The sequence below is a fragment of the Mauremys reevesii genome, linkage group 1 (assembly GCF_016161935.1).
Source record: "Mauremys reevesii isolate NIE-2019 linkage group 1, ASM1616193v1, whole genome shotgun sequence".
In the NCBI taxonomy this organism is placed as follows: domain Eukaryota; kingdom Metazoa; phylum Chordata; order Testudines; family Geoemydidae; genus Mauremys; species Mauremys reevesii.
In genome coordinates this window covers 136,471,665-136,489,796 of record NC_052623.1, presented here as the reverse complement: position 1 = coordinate 136,489,796, position 18,132 = coordinate 136,471,665, and the positions used below count along the sequence as shown (strand labels likewise).

The following is an 18,132-nucleotide window of genomic DNA, read 5'->3' as shown; positions in this document are numbered from 1 at the left end:
GGCTTAGTTGGGACAACCTTATGCTTTTCTTGTGTCCCCTTCACAGTTGCTATAGTTTACAAGGTTATTATATTGCTTTGGCTTTCTTTGTTGTTGCTTTTTTTGTTTTTGTTTTGGTTTTGGTCTGCAGCTTTTAAACTCTTTAAACTCTCAGAAGACAGAAGTGGGGCTGTTTGTGCTAAATAAATATCTGGCCTCATTAATTGATGCAGGAAGGAGAAAAATACTAATACTATAGCAACATATTTGTCTTTGTGAAGTAATAAAAACAGTGAGGCTTATTCTACTTGCTAGTAGTTTATTGAACTGTCAGTGGAGCTGTGGCTTTAATTCCTGTTTTAACTGCTGTATGTCCAGGATAAACATACACTTTCTATTGGAGTGAGAGATTCAGAGAGACAGTCAAGGTTTTGGGGCCTCAGAATTGGCTTACTTTGAAGAATGCACACAGGAATTGCCAGACTGGATCAGACCCAAAGTCTGTTTAGTTCAGTACTGTGTCTCTGACATTGGCAATTGCTAGAGGCTTCAAATGAATGTGTAAGAACCCTGCAGATGTGGGTAATCTGTGCCTCCTCCCACACCCCACACACTAGGTCTTATTAGGGTTGCCAACTTTATACTCAAACAAAACCAAAAACCCATGCTCTGCCCCAGCCCCCCTCTTCTCCCAGGCCCTGCCCCTGTTCACTCCACACACACACACACACACATACCCCCGTCGTGTGTTCTCCCCATCCTCACTCACTCGCTCATTTTCACCAGGCTGGCTCAGGGACTGGGCTGCGGGAGGGGGTAAGGGCTCCGGCTGGGGTTGCAGGCTCTAGGGTGGGGCCAGAAATGAGGAGTTCAGAGTGTGGGAGAGGGCTCCAGGCTGAGGCAGTGGGTTGGGATGCGAGACGGGGTGAGGGCTCCGGCTGGGGGTGCGGGCTCTGGGGTGGGGCTGGGGATGAGAGGTTTGGGGTGCAGGAGGGTGCTCTGCGCTGGGATCAAGGGGTTCGGAGGGCGGGAGGGGGATCAGGGCTGGGGCAGGGGATTGGGACCTGAGAGGGGGTCAGGGGTTCAGGCTCCAGGTGGCCTTACCTCAAGCAGCTCCTGAAAGCCAGGGCATGTCCCCACTCTGGCTCCTATGTGGAGGTGTGGCCAGGCAGCTCTGCACACTGCCCTATCCACAGGCTCCACTCCTGCAGCTCCCTTTGGCCGTGGTTCCCAGCCAATGGGAGCTGTGGAGGCGGTGCTTGGGGTGGAGGCTGCTTGTGGAGCCCCCTGGCTTCCCCTATGCATAGGAGCCAGAGGGGAAATATGCCAGCTGCTTCACGGGAGCCACACAGCGCGGAGGCTAGCAAGGAGCCTGCCAGCCCCACTGTGCGGCACCACCAACTGGATAGTCAACGGTGCAGTCAGTGGTGCTAACCAGAACTGCCGGGATCCCTTTTTGACCGGATGTTCTGGTTGAAAACCGGACACCTGGTCACTCTAAGTCTTATCTTGGTCTCTAAGAGTATATCTACACTGCAATAAAAACAACCACAGCTGGCCTGTGTGGGCTGACTAAGGGTCATGGGTTTTGGACAGCGGTACTATAAATTTGCAGTGTAGTCATTCAGGCTTGGGCTGGGTTCTGCACAAATGTAAAATAATCCCTGTGAATTAAAGAATGAAGGATCTCCTAGATGGGACCGTGGTCAAAGACAGCTAATTAAAACCAGGATATCAACCATTTAAACTGTAAAAATTCAGTAACCTTTGTTTTGTTTTAAGATGAAATACAAATAATTGTTTATAAGACTTAGCAATACTGATAAGGGTGCCTTCAGAGCATTCTCCTGTGAGATAGACAAATATTAACCTCTATCTCTTTCTGTAAAATGAAAATAAATCACTACCAACAAGATGGCCAAGAAAGTTAGGATATCTCTGTGCTACAGGTGTTACAGCTGTGCTGCTGTAGTGTAGACGCTTATTACAGTGATGGAAGGGGTAAATCCACAGCCTGGAGAGGTGAGAGCTAGCTGTGTCTGCAGGTCGTGAAATTTTTCACAGTCCTCAGTGATGTAGCTAGGTTGACCTAAGTTTTAGGTGTAAACCAGACCTCAATATTCAAAGCCAGTGTCAGAATTCAGAAGCTTCTGACTTCTATCATATACTACATTCTTCTACCTCAATCTAAAAACTAACCAACTGTAGTAAAAACTACTGCTCATGCAGTAACATCATAGACATCATTGGGACTACTCATAAATTACGCCTATGGATAAGATTATAGGTGTGGGTCCCTAATTAATAAAGTCTTTGGGACAAGCCATGCATGTTTTACTCATGTCAGTAGTTCAATAACTTAATGAGATTGCTCACATGAGTAAGGCATGCAGGATCAAACCCTTATCTTAAGAGAGTGAGAGGGAAGAGGAACCACTGCATAGCTTAAAAACATGTAAGCAAATATTAAAAATTGGATTTTTTTTAATTTATATTTTAAATATTTCTTTTAAAAGCCTGATATATAAATAAATCAGGTCCACAAAAATGCATTTGGAAACTGTCAAAGATATAATTTTATGATATTTTAGTGGAATCCATATTAATTATAATTTTTCCCATTTTATGCTGACATTCTTAAAGTAATCTCCAGTGAAATTGCAGGTTAATTTTTAATAGTAGGTGGTACTTGTACTTTGAAGCGATTTTCCATCACTGACTATTTTTAAATCAAGATTGGATGTTATTTCTGAAAGGAATATACTCTAGGAACTATTTTGGGGAAGTTCTATGGCCTGTGTTATTTAGGAAGCCAGACTAGGTGATCAGAATGGTTCCTTCTGGCCTTGGAATCTATAAATCCATGAAAAGGATAGGGGAAGTTCTGAAACTTGATGCAAAGTTGTTGTTCTGCAATGAAACTGTTCTCTGGTGACCTTATAAAACAATTACAGTGGAGGAGCAGTAAATGGTGCTTCATAATTAGTCTGTGTTCCCCAGCAGCATAATCCCAGGCCACATCTACACGACAAATTTATGTCGACTCAGGTTACATTGGCATACATCTACTGCAGTTAGTACATCATTTGTGTGTGTGCATACTTGGTTCCTTGTATTTGTGGAGTGCATACTTACTAGGAGCTCTCGTAATGATGCAGAGTGCGATGCACCATGGGTAGATATTCCATTGTGAAAACTCACCCTGTCCAGCACATTGTGTTTTGGGAAGCAATCTGACCTAATTCTGAGTGTCAAACTGCCTAGTAATTTTATTTCTTCTTTTATAATTGAACGGACAATAACACCAATATTTATCCTATAAAGATTGTACCAAGTCTTGAAGCAATAAGGTGCAGTGAAAGTCATAAGGGCAGATTCTGTCACCCCCTGTGTCCCCTTAATGCTACTTTGTTGATGTAAGAGGGTGCAAATGGTCCACAAAGAATTCCCCCAGTGCAGACATGGTGTGACGGCAGTGTACATGGCCCTGCAGCCCCCGAAATGATGGACATGTGTTAAGGGTGGGAATGGGAATGATCAAAGCCCTCCAGCCATTGCCCGCAGTGGGCAAACTGCTGTAAATTAGATCAGCCCAAGAGCTGATAAGAATCTAACACAATGGTGCCCTCCCACCCCTCTTTTCCCATTGGCACCTTCTGTACCACCCATCGTGTTTGTTCTTTGTTTATAGAGTGTTTTGGGTTTTTTCATATTTTAAAAAGAAAACATATGGCTATATAATATGAAGTGACATTAAATATGTATTCTAAAATAATGCAAAGGTTGCAGCATCAAAAGTTAGAGTTTATCAATACAGTGTCTGTACTGGTTTAGCTATGTATCAGTTTAAAAACAGTTAAAATGGTGCCACCCCTACTGTGGGATGCAGTTACACTGCTATAAAGGTACTTATATCAGTATAGCTCATGTCCATAGATTTACTGATATCGTTAAATTGATACAAAACTTGTGTGCAGAGCAGCCCTTTGAAAATATATTTCCAATTATAATTTGGTGTTCTTCTGTGCATATGCATTATGATACAGTCTTTAATTACATGATCACATGCTACTTTTTCACAGGATTCCTGCCTTATTCAGAAGCCCTGTCACATGGTAGTTTTAAGCTAGTCATTACTGTTTTGTTGTATAGGAAAAGTCAGAATGATGTAGTAACAGAGGCGTTTAGAGAGCTGTCATGGGGGTGACCTATGGTTGCCAACCCTCACGGATTGGCTGAGAGTCTACTGGAATCGGCCTCAATCTCCCAGTGACTATTAAAAGCAATCTGGGAGATTTTAATAGGCCAAAAGTCCGGTCGGCGGTGCAGTGGGGCTAAGGCAGGCTCTCTGTCTGCCTCGGCTCCGCACAGTTCCCGGTAGTGCCTGGCATGTCTGGCTCCTAGGCGCAGGGGCAGCCAGGGGTCTTTGCACACTGCCCCCATGCCCTGCCACGAGCACCGACTCCGCAGCTCCCATTGGCTGGGAATTGGGGCCAATGGGAGCTGTGGGGGTGGTGACTGTAGGCAGGGGCAGTGCGCGGAGCCACCTGGCTGCCCCTGAGCCTAGGAGCCAGAAGGACACGTTGGTCATTTCCAGGAGTCACCCAAGGTAAGCACTGCCCAGAGCCTCTCACCTCCTCCCGCACTCCAACCCCTGCCCCAGGCTCAGCCCAGGGCCCCCTCCACACTCCGAACCCCTTGGCCTCACCCCCCAGCCCAGAACCCACACCCCCTCCCACACCCAACCCCCCTGCCCCAGTCTGGTGAGAGTGAGTGAGGGTGGGGGAGAGTGAGAGACGGAGGGAGGGAGATGGGGTGAGCAGGGGACGGGGCCTCAGAGAAGGGGCAGTGCAGGGGCATGGCTTGGGAAGGGGTGGGACAGGGATGGGGCAAGGGTGTTTGGGTTTGTGCAATTAAACAGTTGGCAACCCTCGGGTGACCACTACGTAGTGCTCTCTACTGGTGGAGTGCGGCTCTTGAGGCATTCCCTGCCTCACTTTCCCTCCCTGGGATGGAAACTGTTGTGTTCTGGAGATGTGGTTTAGCCCTCCATCTATGTCACAAACAAATACTACTCCTTTTGGGATAGCGCAGTTTCCAACTAAAAGTCCCAAACAAAAAGATTCTGCTGTCCTTTGGAGGCTTTTCTTCAGCCCACCCTTTGGACCCCGTTCTTAGCCTCTTCCTGAGTTACCTTTGAGACTCCCTTTGGCTTTAGGATAGAGCACTGCCACCCAGGCTGGTTCCCCTTCTCAGTCCCTGCTGACGCTGGTTTAGGGCGTTCCACAGGAGCCTGCTCACTCCCTGTAGTTCCAGCTCCAGACAGATCTCACTCAACCCTTTTATAAGGCCCAGGTGTCCATTAAACGATCACCTCAGGTGATGAAGCTGCTAATTACCGGTAATTATAGCACAGGTGTGGCTGGCCCTATCATCCCTTAAAGGGCCAGTCACCCCATGATAAAAGGAAATAGATATTTCAAGCTAATTATAAAACTCACTTTTTTGGAAAGAGGAGTATGTCCCTCTATAATAGTGTCTATACTGATTGCACCTCTGCCTGTCTCCCCCCAACCTGCCCCTCCCACCCACTGGCAACACCCTTGTTGCAATTTCTCTTTCTCAAGCAATTGAACTCTACCGTCCCTAAATACAGTTTCACGCACTAGCTATAGGGAGATTGAGACACTTATTAGCAACGTAGGGTACGTGTGCTTCTTCTTCCCCTAAAGCAGGGATAGTCTATTATTTTTTGTCAAAATCCAAATTTCTTGGTCAAGGTATAGTCAAGGTTCACACTCCAGAGAAATTAAAAAATAATAATGAATAATAATGATGATAATAAGTAAGCAAAAAGATTTCAGGGTCCGTTCAAAAGCATCTGGCGGTCTGGATTTGGCCCGCGGTTGCCTATTGACTACCCCTGCCCTAAACACTAGCTGTGCTCTCTCCACAATATTCTTAGTACTGCTAGCCCAGGGAGAGGATTTCAGGATCTTACTTTGTACTCCCCACGTGGCAGAAGGCTGACAAGAGTGTCCCTGATTTTGCTCTTTTCCTCAAATATTATTGTAGAACAGGGGTTCTCAGACTTTTGTACTGGTGACCCCTTTCACATACCAAGCCTCTGAGTGCAACCCCCCCCCTTATACATTAAAAACATTTTTTTAATATATTTAACACCATTATAAATGCTGGAGGCAAAGCAAGGTTTGGGGTGGAGGCTGACAGCTCACGACCCCCCATGTAATAACCTCATGACCCCCTGAGGGGTCCCGACCCCCAGTTTGAGAACCCCTGTTGTAGAATTTTTTAAAATAAAGAATAACGCACCAAGGAAAAATGATTAGTACCTTAAACTTACATTAAATATTTAATCTCATAGGATCCCAAAGTACTTTGCCAACTAGGGACTTAGGGGACCCTTTCAAAACTCCCAACCAAATCCTTTCACTTTGCACAAAGTCTGTAAGTTCTGTCTATGGGAACTTTATGGATTTCAGTGGCATCAAATCTTCTCTCACCTCTGGTCATGGAGTACCTGTACCGCAGGCAGTGGCTGCTACAGTAGCTCATGATCTGTCAGGAGGTGGCATGACTCAGTGGGAAGATCAATTGAAGGACTCAGAAGACATGGGTTCCATTTCTACATCTGCCATTGGCTAAATGTGAATCAAAGCAGTAACTTTTTGCACAGGTCTTGAAAAAACTCTGTGTGTTCACTGGCAATTAGCTGTTCCTAATGAGCTAAACTAAAGCAAACTGAGGTCACTTTACTTCTGAATGAGAGGTTCCACACATAGGTTTACTGTGCTTTAACTAATTCATTTTAAATTCACAGACCCTCCTGCCAACTCTACTGATGATCCTTATGAAAAGAGTTAAGTTTATGGGATCCACACTAGTCTCTGAGTTCATATGAAATACAGAACATGTAAGCAGGGTACACAGTCAGTACAATAGCAGAAATCCTGTCACATTGGCTATTGAAATGTACCCATTATTCTGTCAGATCAGTGCTGAAATAAATTTGGAAACCATTGTAGGAGAGTTGGTGGAACAGGAAACAAAACAAAGTGGTGCTCCATTGCACTAAAGAAAACGGGAGCAGTTTTTCCATAACATCTCACAGTACTGTTCTTTGAAAAGTCACTGTGTAAAGATGTCACCTTCTCAACAGATCTAATTCTTGTATCCTGTGTTCAGAATTACTTTTTAGTGGTTGCTACTTGCTTCTAGTCACTGCTTGTCTTAATGATGAAAAATAAGATTTTAATGCTTTTTATTTCTGTTGGCCCTGCTGATCCAGCACAGCTAGGATAATCTGAACTGGAGTCTGTTCCTTCTTAGACATCATATACAGAATTGATTACTAAATTCCAGTCACTCACACCTGTGAAAGGACATTGGAAACAGTGAGGTAGCACAGATATCAGGGCATAATTTGAAGATAATAGGGTTGCAAAAGACATAGCAACATAATCTGACTAGCAGAATCTTTTACAGGAAGTGATGATACGTCAACCCATCTTGAGTGTCAGATCCCAGATTGAATTTTGGGGCTGGCCATTAGTAAAACCATATTTTGCTTTGTAAACTAAACACCTTTGAAATGGCAGTCACTTAGAGTCAATAAACATGGGACCCCAAGATACCACTTTTAGTAAGCTTCTCATAGAAGAACTGCACTTTAAGCTTGTGCTACATTAATAGCTCTGAGGTGAGCATTAGTAGTGGTGTGGTCCAACTGAAACATCTGCAAGCCAGAACTACACATCTGACAGAGACCTTTGCAGAAGGGATTATTTAAAAGGTATTTCATGCTTTGCACTGATTTAAACTAAAATCAGTTTTAAATAGATTTAGTTAGACTAGTGCAACACACTTCATGGACACTCAAACTGATTTAAACCTGGCTTATATTGTTTTAGCTTAAAAGGATTTGCATTGTTTTAATGACATCAATTTAAAAACATACTTCTAATTAAACCAGTGCAACTTATAATATAGATGAGGCTGCCCTGGTGGCTTTTAAATTAACAAAAAAAAAAGGCAAAGAAATTCTGATCTTTTCATTCTTAAAACACTGCTAATATCTGTTTTGCTGAGCTCGTTTATATCCATCTCAATTTTGTGTTCTAAATCGGAGTGAGAAACTTTAAAACATGGAAAATATTGATTGAATTAAAAATCCAGAGCAGTTTTCCTGTAATGTGCTTCAACAAAACTTGGCAACCGTATAAAAGAAAATATTTATCCTTGTCTTGGTAATTCCCAGGGCCCTATTGTCTACAGCGCTAGACTTTTTCTTCATTTTTTGCTGTCAGTCATCAAGGTCGTGGCTTCATAGGCCTTTGTTGGCTGACTAGTTGCTGAGGCTCAGGCGGTTTTGTTTCTCTTTTCCAGAAGCTCCTGGCTCCAGTCTGAAGGAGCCTCCAGCTTTGAAACTTCACTGCTAGCAGGAAGCCTAAACTTAAATGACATCAGCTGGATCTGTCAACAACACATTGAGAACACAGAATGCTTACCCCTTATTTTGCCACACGCTCACCTGTCCTATAACCTAGATGTTTAGTTTATATCAGCTTTGATAAAGCAAATCCATATGTGCTTCCTAAAGGCTGTTTTGTTATATTTTAATAATAATTTTGTCCACGGTCTTCAAAAGGGGCTGTATTCCATGGAAGCTCACTGCTGTGACATTAGAACAAAGTAGCAAGCTGGGAAGGAACTAATGTGAAAAATCCCACATGTGCATGCACACTCTTTTTCATTTGTGTGTGTGTGACTGTGTGTAAACACACACACTCAGTCTACATGGAGAATTCAGTAAGCTGAATAGACTGAGTTGTGCTCATTCAAACTGAGTTTGTCATTACTTAAAAAGTTTATAAAACGAGTAGAAAAAAAAGCCTGGTTGGTCTTTTGAATCGGTGACTGTTTCAAGAGATGGCAATGACTGCAAGGGAATAAAAACCATATCAGCCTTAAAACTCAACTCCTACTTAAATACATCTGTAAGATTCATGGGTTTACTTTAGATGTTATCTTAGCAGTGCCGGGGCCCATGAGGCCTACAGTAAGTCCTGCGGGAGCTACTGCTGTCTCACGGGTAGGAGTCAGGCATCAGGAGGTGCCCTATCTCCCTTTTCTACTTCCTACAGGGGAGAAGCGGGAAGGAGAGCAGAGAGCCAGTGCAGTAGGGAGACTAGCTAGATGATCCTTGCTGGCCCTCTGAGGAGACAGGCAGAACTTGTGAGTGGGAAGAAGTGAGGATTCAGGCAGAGCCACCAATAACTGAGTGGACTGGCAAGGGGAACCAAGGAGAGGGACAGAATCACCAGAGACTGGGGTAGGTGGGGATATAATTATCTTGCATTGGTTTCAAAAGGTATAGTGGAAGGTTAGGGTTCAGTGTTGTATCACCCCCTCAACTCCTTGGATTTTTGCTCAGTAGCCAGTCTGAATATCACTATGCCCCTCGACATGATATACATTATGCCCCTTTGGAGCAATGTTTGTTTGGCAGCAGCCTAATTTAGAAAAAACTGAGGTTTAACAGACGTTGCATTTTATTTGTCTGTGGGGAGTAGCCATAGTGGTGGTATGGTGCATACAGTTTTCTGGACAATTCAGTTTCGTATCAATGAATAATTGAAGCCGTGTAACCAGGGCCGGATCTAGGTTTTTTGCTGCCCCGAGCAAAAAAATATTTGGCTGCTCCCCCCTCCCCCCCCGCACCCCCTGCTTCCCCAGCCCTGGGCTCTCCCCTCCCACCTGCATCCCCTGCCACCCCAGCTCTGGGCTTTCTCCCCCCACCCGCACCCCCTGCCGCCCCAGCCCTGGGCTCTCCCCCCACGACCCGCACCCCCCTGACATCCCAGCCTTGGGTTCTCCCCTCCTACCCACACCCCCTGCCACCCCAGCCCTGGGCTCCCACACACACACATCCTGTGCTGCCCCAGCTCTGGGCTCTCCCCGCCTCCCACCTGCACCCTCCTTCCGCCCCAGCCCTGGGTCACTGGTAACTTGCTCCCAGGGCGGGTCATTCAGCAGGAATTTTGGATGTGCACAGAACACAGACAGGATTGGTTCCCATTTGGTTACAGAACTGCAGTAAAGTGGAACAATTTTCAGCTTGTGTGATTGGAGGATATCTGGATGCATATTATAAGACTGTCCTACATAAATGAGGAAAAGTTGAGGTGCCTTTATTATTCTTTTGTTCCACTCTTTCTTTCTATGGGGAATTTGCCAATGCAATATCACTGTCTTCCTTTTAAACAAATAAAACTAAAAGAGCAATAGCTGTTGAAAATAGCAATTCCAGTCCTAAAAACCACTGGGAAGCATGCTCAATTTTATCCTACTTTTTCTACAGCAAGTTACGATGGATCAGTATATTTGATTTGGGAGAAATGAAGTAACAGCTGCCCAAATTGAGCTTGAGCACTCCTGAATTTTGAGGGTGTTCAAATCTGGAAGGCAGGTGCTAGACTCCCTTTCTGAATATTAGCTAAATCTGGAAAGGAAAAGTCAGTTTCTGCTTCCATGGCTCAGAAGTGGAAATCTTCCTACGTACCTGGTACTGTATCTAAAGCTGCCCATGTCCAGAGCCTCCCCTCCCTTACTTTTCATTTTAAATTCCAGTGGGACCCACATACCTCCCTTGCTAGGCTTCAGATAGAGAGGGGCACTGTCCATTTAGTCCACCCAATTTCTTCTTTGTGGGCTGCAAGGTAAGGTCACACGAGTATCCCTAATCCAGTCTGGGGATGTCTTCTGAAGGGGACATCTGGGCCAAAGCCTTCTACTCCTTGGGCACACTTGTTCCCCATTCACAGTGCCACCCTGCTCTAGCAGTGAGCTCTTCATTCACAGCAAGATGCAGCTACCATATTCCCTCCCCCTCCCTTTCCTGTTGATAGCAGCCAAGGGAATGCTGGGAAATGTAGTTCATTTCCTGCTCCAGGACTGGCTCTATAGGCAGGGTGCTAACCAAGGAACTACAGCTCCCAGGGCCCCCTGTTGGTTCTCAGCTCCCAGGCTGGATCCCTGCCAGATGCCGCCCCTGCAAATGGGCTGCCCCAAGCAGCTGCTTGCTGTGCTAGTGCCTAGAGCTGCCCCTGCATGTAGCCATGTTAATGGGCTTCTTAGGAAGCTTCTATGAACTCTGTCTGTAGTGAATTTGAGACCACGGGTGTAATTTATATACACAGAGCAATGGGTGCATAAGATATTACCTGTATTATGTAGGGCACTGTACGTGGGTACTGTGATGTAACAGCTACATAGACAGGGTCTGTAGGCTAATGATCAGAGCAAAATAGAGGACTGGAAGCCACAAATTTTGGGTTCTGTTTCCAGCCCTACCACCAACCTGATGTGAATTTACCTCTTTCAGAGGTGTGTTGAGTCTTAATGTCTGTGAAGGACTTTGAGATCCTGGGATGAAGGGTGCTATAGAAATGCAAGTATTATTACGATGTTTTAATTTAACTGTAAAGAGAAGACTAATCTTCCTTTAAAAACTAACTGGGATGTAGGTGACCTTTTCCATGAATGATGTAGTGCTATATTCTGTTAACATGTTGCCATTCTGTGATCCAAGCAGATTTCCCCCCATGAAATAAGTCTTTTCTTAAAATGAAGATTTATGGAAATGTGCATCTCATTATATCCATGTCTTCTACTTCCCTTAGTAAAATGTCTGCAATATGGTCTAGTGCAATGGTTTTCAAAGTACAGGCCACAACCCAGTACTAGGTTGTGGAATATCAGGCACTGGGTCGCTTGCAAATTTAAAATGTCATGATTTCTGAAAATGTCTTTCATTACAGTTTTAAAATAACAGTAAAATAATTTAAATTTGGACATTTTACTTACTTCCAGTATGACTTATTTGTTTGCAGAGAGTTCTTATGCACTATACGAGTACATAAGATAGCTGTTTTGAATGTAATCACCTAACTAGACTGCTTTCCACACAGTCAGTTTTGTTAATGCTGAGGAGACTTGAGTTGCAAGGCTTAATCAAAAAAACTTCATCCTGAAAAATTAATAGGTTTTGTAATAAAAATAAGTTCAGAAACAGTCATCAAATCCATCTACATATGAAAATGAAAATACAGATGTAAGTACGTCGTCTGCAACAGAAAGTTCTAGTAATAAAAGACAGACTTCTGCCATGTCGACCTTGCCTGGACCACCTACTAAAAAAGAAAACCAAATCATGGACGAGGCAGTGTAATGATGTTTTTTGAAATATGATTTCATCAATTGTGCTAATGCAAGCCAAAATCCAAAGGCCCAGTGTGGTGTTTGCAGTGAAGTGCTTTCAAAACAAGAGTTTAAAAATGTCATAGTTTAAAAAACATTTAGAAACAAAACATGGGGAACTCACTGATAAGACTATTGAATATTTTCAAAGGAAGCAATGGGAATTAGTTATCAGTGCAAGTTTTTAGTCAGACAACGACTTCGAATGATAAGGCACAACTAGCATTGTATTTGGTTCCATACCATGTGGCAAAAGAGAAAATAGCCTATAATGTTGCTGAAAAAATTATTCTTCCAGCATCTCTGGACATGGGTATGTACAATTTTTGATGAGAAGTATGCTGAAAAATTGAGACGTATTCCTCTCAGCGATAACACAATGTCTTGGTGAATATGTGATATTGCAGAGCATTTGGAAGCCCAGCTTATTATTCAGTTACTGTCAGCCAGGGATTTTGCTATCCAACTTGACAAGAGTACTGATATTTCAAATTCTGCAATACTGGTAGTTTGTGAGGTATGTATGGCAAGATGACTTTATGGGAGATTTGCTGTGTTGTTATCTGACTTTGTCAACAAATACAACAGAAGCACTGTGTTACTGCGTAGTTGGAAAATACAAATTGTATCGGGCTAATTGCAAAGAAGTTACAAATGGTGGTGCAGCAATTATGACAGGTAGAAATAGCAGAGTTGTGAAAACAGTATCTGAGGCAGCTGGTAATGATGTTGTTTGGAATCATTGTTTCATTCACCATGAAGCTCAGGCGTCCAAGGGTATTTACCCTGATCCTGTGGCAGTACTGTAGGAGATAGTAAAAATGGTTAATTTCATTAAAGGAAGCTCACTGAACAGCAGGCTTTTTGAAGCGAGCGGCGCATACTCATTTATTGTTTCACACTGAAGTATGGTAGCTGTCATGGGGCAGGGTGCTTACAACGGTGTACAAACTCAGGAATGAGATTCAAATTTTTCTGGAAGAGAAACAGTCTAACTTGACAAATTTGTTTGATGATGACAGTTGGTTAATAAAGTTGTCATATCTAGCTGACACTTTCCCAATTTTAAACTAACTGAATTTGAAATTACAAGGAAGAGGCAATGATTTGTTTCAACACTGAACAGATACAAGCTGTGGCAGACCTCGGACCTCGTCTCCGTGGGTCCTGCGCTTCCAGGCAGTTTATGCTAACCTCAGAGGCTCACTGCGACCCTCCACGTAGCCCTTCTCTCTTTAGGGCCAGGTGAGAGAACTCCCACAGTCTCTGTTGTCCCTATGGGCGTATTCAAGAACAGTTTAGCCTCTTGTCCTGACAGGGGCCTGTCTTCCCTCCCAGGAGGTGTTTCTGTAGTGGTGGGCTGGGGAGAACCCGGGTCCACCCTCTACTCTGGGTTCCGGCCCAGGGACTCTAATGGCAGCAGCTGTTGGCAGCCGACCTTTCACTGCCAGAGTTGCTACATTTCACTGGGCCACTTCCCCACAGCTCTCCCGCTTCTCTCTCTTAATGCCTTCTTCACCCTTACCTTAGGGCTCCCTTCCAGTGGCTTGAGGGTATCTTCATTACCCAGCCCTTCAGCGGCACTTCCTTTCCTCCGGCTCCCTTTTCCTTCCCTGGCCTGACTGGAGTGAGCCTTTTTTATGGTATCAGAGGGACCTTAATTAGAGTCAGGTGCTCACATTAGCCTAACAGCCTCACCTGACACTTTGCAGGCTAACTGGAGTCATGTGTGCACCCTAGCCTGTAGCAGCCCCTGCTCTGGTCAGTCAGGGAACAGAAAACTGCCTATCCAGTGGTCAGTATATCTGCCTTCTACTACTCTGCTGTATCCAACTGGCCTGGGTCTATCACAAAGCATACCAAAAGTCATTAGCAGTATGACAAGCGTGACTGAGTAGTCTGAGCTACTACATGTTCCCATCCCCTTTATAACACACTGAGGAGAACAGCATCAGTGAAGAAATAGTGAATGAAATGAAAAGTGTCATACAGTTACATCTCACTGCTTTGTCTAACAATTTTAGTCACTGCTTCCCTGCAGAGGGGGTTGAAAATTTGCAGGAAAAGTGTTGAGTGAAAGATTCTTTCGCTTTTGAAAATCCTAAATCAATAATGGAGCTAAACTTGATGCCTGAGCAAGAAAAAGAGCTGCTCCAACTCACCTGTTGCACACTCAAAACACGGCGTAAGTAATTAAATTTGTCATCATTTTGGATAAGTGTTTTCAAAGAATATACACTGTTAAGTAAGATTAGTGTTCCATTGTTGCTACGGTTCACAACAACCTACATGCGTGAACTGGGATTTTCCACTTCGACAGGGTTAAAAACAAAAGAAAGAAACCAACTCAACAGCACACCTGATATGCAGGTAGTGCTTTCATCTTGTGATCCAGATTGGAACAAGATCATGAAGAACAGGCAGGCCCACCCATTGCATTAAGTAAGTGAAACTCAACCTGATAGTCTTTTTTACTGTATTTATACTCTATTTTAAATTGTTTTACAAGTAATGTCGATGTCTTATTTTAGTTATGACTTGAAGTGGTTAAAGCTAGCATGTATTGCCCTTTATTGTGATTTTATGAAAACTCTCTAGTCAGAAGAGATTATTGTTTTGGGTTGTGGGGATAAGTGTTTCTTCCACTGGATCGTGAGAAAAAAAAGTTTGAAAACCACTGGGCTAGCAGATAGCGCACTGGACTGGGAGTCGAGAGAGCTAGATTCTGTTTCTGGTTCTGCCACTGACCTGCTGTGTCACCATGGACAATTACTTCTCATCTGAGTGCCTCTCTTTTGGTTTGTCTTTTTTCTTCTGGCTGTATCTTCTCCCCACAAAGGTTGTGAGCAATTCTGTATAGAGCCAACAATAATATTGGTCTTGGGAACCAGCTTTCAGGTTGTGCTGAAAGTTGAGCAATCAACACCTTACCTCTCACAAAGACTAGGTACTTTACCCATGCACTGCAGCATTCCACATAGATGCCCAGAGCCAGGAAACACTCTTTTCTGATTGGAGATATGGGCCTGAGAAACAAAGGATCTGGCTCCATACCAAAAGTGCCCCCTGTGAGCGGTGTTGGAGACCTAGATTCAAGGCCAGGCTCATCTCTGTTTCTAGTGAATTCCCCACAGTGTCTTTCTGGGCGGAAAGAAAATGTCTGGGAACAAAATAAGATGAAATTCAAACACATTCTAAATGACAAAAAGGAGTGTGATCAGAAATGAAAGAAACTACTAAACATGAGCATGGTGCTTGTTAAAACCTATAGAACTGAAAATATATTTGAGACAAGAATGCAAAATGAAATTTATGTAACTAAGGGAATGGAAGAGGTAGAAAAACATTTCACAGGCAAGAGGAAAACCAGGAGGGAAGGTCAGGTCATCCCAGAAGTAGAAAGGGCCCCTGAGAAAATATGGTATAATGCAGGGGTAGGCAACCTATGGCACGCGTGCCAAAGGCGGCACATGAGCTGATTTTCAGTGGCACTCACACTGCCCGGGTCCTGGCTACTAGTCCGGGGGCCTCTACATTTTAATTTAATTTTAAATGAAGCTTCTTAAACATTTTAAAAACCTTATTTACTTTGCATACAACAATAGTTTAGTTATATATTATAGACTTATAGAAAGAGACCTTCTAAAAAAGTTAAAATGTATTACTGGCACGCGAAACCTTAAATTAGAGTGAATAAAGGAAGACTCGGCACACCACTGCTTAAAGGTTGCCGACCCCTGGTATAATGATTAGAACAAGGAGTCAGAAGTTGTATTCCCAACGCTGTGGGCTTGTTTTCATTGCAAATAGTAATGTGAGTTAACTCTGTTGTCCCTAACTTGAGTCCTGACCACACCCCAAACCCCTTGCCTCAAGTGTGGTAGTGCTTTTATGTTGCCCATTAGGGGGTATAGGCTAAAGCTCAAGTTAGCACAACTTGTCAGGTGCTGATGTGACCACTCTGCATTGTGGATCTAGGGGTGGTGCTAGTCCTCCAGTGCCTTTCTACAATTCCCCCACTGTGCTCAGAAAGGAGAGATAAGTTCTCCACAATTCACTGGGAAATAATTCATTCTTACTGCAGCACAATGAATCAATCGTGGGGTATGCCCCTTATAAGCCTTAGCACCATACATGAGTGAATGCAGCACCAGTGTGGACACAGCAGCTCCACTGTTATTTTGTAGTGTGGCCACTCACTTGAACTAGGCTAAACTGGTAACAGTAAATTGAATGTGGCTAACTTGAGTTAACTTTACTGTGAAGACAGACCCTGACTCAATAATACTGCTTCTAATATCTAGGGCCTGGTCTACACTAGGACTTTAATTCGAATTTATCAGCGTTAATTCGAACTAACCAGCTCGGAGCTATCCCACAGTGCACCACTCTGTTGACGCTCTGGACAGCAGTCCGAGCTTGGATTCTCTGGCCAGCCACACAGGAAATGATTGAATTCATTTTCCTGTCTTGCAGAGCTCTCCAGCAGAGGAGTCCGGGCAATCCCAGAATAGAAAGAGGTCCCCAGCATGGAGTGACCGAGTGACCGGAGTCAGGATCTGATCGCTGTGTGGGGCGAGAAGGTTTCTAAAGCCATGAAAGACAAAGGATACAGCCGGGATGCGATACAGTGCCGCGTGAAAGTGAAGGACCTAAGACAAGGGTATCAAAAAGTCAGCCCAGACATGGGCACTGCATGCCATTCTAGGTGGCTCTGCCAGTGACGGTGGACTCTGACAGCCAGGATCTCTTCATCACCCTCACAGAGATAGGACTCGGAATCAGGGGAAGGATCAGGCATAAACATTTATTTTTATAACATTGTTATAGAAAAATAGAAACAGTATTTACAAAATTCTAAATATTAAACTATAATATATATTAAATTATATGAAGAGAAGGTCCACACAAATGGACTTTAAAAATTCTAAATATTTACAATTTAAAACATTCTAAATATTAAACTATAATATATATTAAACTATATAAAGAGAAGGTCCACACAAATGGGGATAGAAAAATAGTCCTCTAGCGACATTTCTACGAAGGTGTCATTCAGTTCCTCGCAAAGCCTCCGCATGAGGTTAAGCAGACTCTTCCACGCCAGGACATCCGAATATAGAGTGGAACCATCGCCTCTACTAGCATTGCTGCATATGGTCCTGGTCTGTGCAGTGACCCGCCTCAGGGTGATCTCGGTCTGCAAATACTGCATCTAAGTAGGGCAATTAGTGTAGTGTTACTATTGTTAATGGTTTACAATTAGGTTGCATAACAATGAGCCACAGAGAACAAGCATGCATTGATCGGGCTGCAAAGGATTATCCTTTCTGCTTTGCACATTGCCTTTAGCAGGAGATCACAGCTAACCAGTAACTGATAAGCAGTATGTACTGTAAGGCTTACCAGGACTTTGTGCAAGAGGATGCAGCTATCTTTAGTGCAATGGCGGCGTATTCGAAATCTCGGACTAGTTCTGAGATCTCCTGAGACTTGGTTCCCTCTTTGGTCTTGTTCACTGAAACTGACTAGACTGTGTTTACTGTTGGCAAACATGTATGTGTTCAAGGAAATCACCTACAAAAGACAAGGGACGACATGTTCCAGGAACTGATGGCCAGCTCCAGAGCGGAGGCGGCAGAGCAGAGACAGTCGAGGAGAGCCTGTGTCAGCAGCATCGCACACACCTGGAGGGAGGATAGGTGGCGGCAGGAAGACCAGCAGGCGACTCAAACGCTGCTTGGTCTAATGAGGAGCAAACGGAGACGCCCGGCTTGTAGATGTTCTTCAAGACCGCAGTCAGGAGGAGAGAGCCCCCTGCAGTGCATCTGCAACCGCCCTCAACGCCCAGAGTCCCTGTCCCCTCACCCAAAG

At 44.0% G+C, this 18,132-nt stretch overlaps 1 protein-coding gene and 1 pseudogene across 1 annotated transcript in view; both read left to right on the top strand.

Moving 5' to 3' along the window:
* Positions 1-18,132, top strand: part of ARHGAP6 (Rho GTPase activating protein 6) — a 485,299-nt gene that overhangs the window by 193,267 nt on the left and 273,900 nt on the right. The window lies entirely within an intron of this gene.
* Positions 12,167-14,700, top strand: LOC120369181 (annotated as a pseudogene).